General features: G+C 37.1%; 1 pseudogene; it reads right to left on the bottom strand.

Moving 5' to 3' along the window:
- Positions 1 to 2167: 2167 nt before the first annotated feature.
- Positions 2168 to 4261, bottom strand: part of LOC102828544 — a 30196-nt pseudogene continuing 28102 nt past the window's right edge.

The raw sequence follows: 4261 nt of genomic DNA, 5'->3' as shown, positions 1-4261 counted from the left end.
CTTTAGTCTTTCTTTGAAGGTAACAATAGAGACTTGGCTAATTCACAGTTTTCAGTTTCCATTCTTTTCTTTAAAGGAAATTTAAATCATTCTCAGAGGTGAGTACATGCTCTGAGATGATCCTATCATTCCTTTATTGAGCTAACTTCTCAAGAGACACAGACTACTCCTTCTCTCCTTCAGTGTTCAGCAATGAGCACCATGGGATGGGGACATGCTGCTAGAAGCCCATGAGGATTCTTCCCAAAGGAAGATCTCTCAGGGCATGGATGTGACACAGGTTGATTTATAAAAATAATCTAAAAGTGACCTAAAACATATCAGAAAGAATGTTGATTTTTAAGCTAAATTCTCCACTGGATCTTTTTAAAGTAAAAAAAGTCAACTATCAATTTTTATCCATATAACCATGTTGTCATGTCAATGTTGTTGTTGTTGTTGTTGTTATGTGCTGTGGAGTTGGTTCCGACTCATAGCGACCCTGTACTGGGTTTCCAAGGCTGTAAATCTTTATGGAAGCAGAAAGCCTCATCTTTCTCCCATGGAACAGCTGGTAGTTTCGAACTGCTGACCCTGAGGTTCTCAGCCCGATTCGTAACCACTACACTACCAGAGCTCATTGTCATGTCAATAGTATATTAGCTGCATCTGTATATTTTTGTGTGTGGCACTGTAGGATAAGCACTAGACTGCTACTCACAGGTTTGTGGTTCAAACCCACCAGCCACACCTCAGAAACTGTATACAGGGTTGTTAGATATCAAAACTGACTTGACAGCACTTAATAACAACATGATATCTGTACAGCTGCCTATGTCTCTACTTATATCTGTCTATGCGGTGCTGTGGGTTAATGCGCTGGACTGCAAAGTAGGTTTGAACCATAAAGTTGGCAGTTCAAGCTCACCATCTGCTCCTTGGAAACCCAATACAAGGTTGCTATGGGTCAGTACTGACTCAACAGCACTTAAAAACAACAACATATCTATCAAGAAGCTTCCAATGGTGTTATTCACAGGTTTGTCAATATGACATTGTAAAGAAAACTTGAGTGATTAAAAAAATATAGTTCCATTTATATTTTGAATATTCTCTATTAATTGAGGCATTGGAAACTCGATACAGGATGGCTATGAGTCAGAATTGACTTGAGGTCAGTGAGTTTCGTTTTGGGATTTTTGGTCTGCCAGTATGATCTGTGTACATTCTTTCGACATATAATGTCATCTTTTTTCTTTTCTTTTTAATATCAACTTCAAAATGTTAACTGAAGTTTTAATAATAGAAACTTTATACTTTATAATAGTCATGAGTGTGGTGGCTGTGTAGAACAAGTACTAGAGTGCTAACCACAAGGTCAATGTTTCAAGTCCAGCAGCCAGGCTTGAAGATGAGGCTTTCTAAAACTCCAGCAAACATTTACAGCCTGGGAAATTTAACACAGGAATGCATTAGATCCAACTCAATAGTACTTAATTACAACAACATATATATAGTCTGTGCTCAATCTTTTATAAATAATAGTTGTTGTTGTTGTTAAGTACCATCGAGTCAGTTTCAACTCATAGCGACCCTATACAGCGTTTCCAAGGCTATAAATCTTTATTGGAGCAGAAAGCCTCATCTTTCTCCCGTGGAGCAGCCAGTAGTTTCAAACTGCTGACCTTGTGGTTTGCAGTCCAATGCATAACCACTACGCTACCAGAAAGGCTAAGAAAGGTTCATGTCAGCAAAATTCAGTGCTTTCACTCAGAATATTTAAAAGCTCTGTAAAGAAGTCTTGATAAAAAAACAAAACAAAACAAAACAAAAACCACTTTAAGGGGGTGGTTCTTGATAAAAGAAACAAACCATGAAGGTTTTGGGGGGATGAGGAAATGATACATGCACTAGAGGGTAGACTCATGTTGACATGGGTGACAGGGCAGGCAATATACAACTAGAGGGAGGTTGGCAGAGGAAAGATGGAGTGGCAGGAGACACAGGGAGAAATGCAGAGGTTGAAGTGAATAGAAATAAATGATGTTAACTGTTGGTGCATGGAGGGGATTGCAAACATTTAATAAAATGTATGATTATTGAATATCAAACTGATGATCTTCTTTGTAAACCTTCACTCAATTCACAATAAAAAGTTAAAAAATAATAATACCACTTTAATTTGAACTTACGCCTGATCAATACAGAGGTAACACTCATTCTTGTAAGTGAGGCCAGTTGTAGCGCAAATATAAGATGTAACTTCAGGACAGATTGGTATATAATCTGATTCTGGATAGTACATTTTACACTGGGGCTGAAAACACAATAAGAAATCCTAAGAATAATAAATAAAATATTGTACAGCACCCATTCCTTGCCCATCTCGTCTGTCTTAATTCAGAAATAATGTCAAATCTTACCAGCCAGTTAAATCTTTTTCAAAAATTTCTTGTGCTCTGGGCTTCAATCTGGCCAGTTTCTCTAACTGCAGTGTCTCCCAACTCTACCTATCGTCTCTTAAAGCCATAACCATTATAAAAACCCACTGTAACCTAGTGTAACATTATAGGATATGCACTGCACTGCTAATCCCAAAGTCAGCTGTTCAAACCCACCACTTGCTCCTTGGAAACCCTCTACAGGGTCACTATGTGTTGAAACTGACTCAAAGGCACACAGCAAACTTCTCATTTCAACTTGGCATTCTGATCCCCACAACTTATTATATGAAGTTTGTGTGTAAAGATACGTATGCATTTGTAAACTTCTAGAGAGCAGGGAGTTGTTAAAACTAAGGGCTATGTATTAAGCCTGAGAATAAATTCTGGCTTTGTTGTTGTTGATTTTGTTATTAAGTTCCTTCTAGTCAGTTCTGACCCATAGTGACCTTGTATAGGGTTTAAGAGGAGAGATGGGTGAGCTTGAACCACCCAACTTGCAGTTCAGACCAACCTTGCAGTCCAGTGCATTAACCCACAGTGCCACACCAGGACTCCAAATTCTGGTTTTACCACTGTTTCATTTTGTGATCTTGGGCCAATGACAGGTGATACTTCACTTAATGGTCATGGATATATTTTACTGTTATAATGCACATGAACATATTCCTAAAGTCACAAACAAATCTTCCATTCTGTTTTACCACTTGAGGTTTAATATCTTTTATCTCAAGACAGAGATCAGTTTAGTGTGAGAATCCAGAGCTAAGAAAGTCAATTTACCTTAGGCCATTGAGAGACATCAAATGCTTTAGAAAAATCTGCAAACAAAGAAATAATAATAAAGAACTTAAAGGTAAGTTTTCCATAGAGTATTATTTTGTCTTATTAGTCCAATAGTATCTATTTTTTCTTTAGTTGTTCATGTTTTCACTGTCATACCTAGGAATTCATTGTCAAAGCATGATCTTTACCATTTATCCCTTTGTTATCTTCTAAGAGTTTTATAGTTTCAGGTTTTATATTTAGCTAATTGATCCATTTAGAGTTAATTTCTAATTGTATGCATCTGGCATTCAAAATGTTCTGACATTTTAGAGTGAGATAGCAGCAGTTTATCTCCTTTATTTTCTAAGAGCTTGTGCACATAGTTTGCTATTGTTGTTGTTAAGTGTCATTGAGTCATTTCTGACTCATAGTGACCCTGTGTAGCATTCTCCAGGAACAGCTGGTGAGTTTGAACTACTGACCTTGTGATTCAAACCGACTTTGTGGTCCAGTGCTTTAACCCGTAGTTCCACACCAGAACTCCATGAACATAACTGGGGTTATCTATAGTCCTGCTTTGGTGCCAAAGGATAAGAATTCAACCTTGAGGTCAGTGTAAACTACAAGGTAGGTATTTCAAAATCACCAACTGCTACTCAGAAACACTATACAAGGTCATTATGAGTTGGAACCAACTCAACAGCATTTAACAACAACAACAACATTCATGGAAAAGTTGATGAACTTGGCATTTCTATTATGGATTTGTTTGTTGCTGAAGTTTTAAAAAAATATTGTAGACTTTCTCTTCTATTTCCTACAACTTTTAACTAATTTACTAGAATTTTTTTCCCCCCTTTATTAATCAGAAACTCTATACAGAGCCCTATGAGTCAAAACCAACATGATGGCTCTTTTTTTTAAATAAATGTTTTATTGTGAGTTATGTGATAGTTTACATGGGAGACCATTGGTTTTACATTCATTCTATCATATATCATTTCGTTGCCATAGTTACAATCCCGTCCATGCATCATCAACCAACCAAAGGGTATACTCTGCAAGCCTGGTTC

The sequence above is a fragment of the Chrysochloris asiatica genome, unplaced genomic scaffold (assembly GCF_000296735.1).
Source record: "Chrysochloris asiatica unplaced genomic scaffold, ChrAsi1.0 scaffold00057, whole genome shotgun sequence".
NCBI classification, from domain to species: Eukaryota; Metazoa; Chordata; class Mammalia; order Afrosoricida; family Chrysochloridae; genus Chrysochloris; species Chrysochloris asiatica.
The sequence above is the reverse complement of the archived record's forward strand: the minus strand, read 5'-3'. Positions and strand labels throughout refer to the sequence as shown.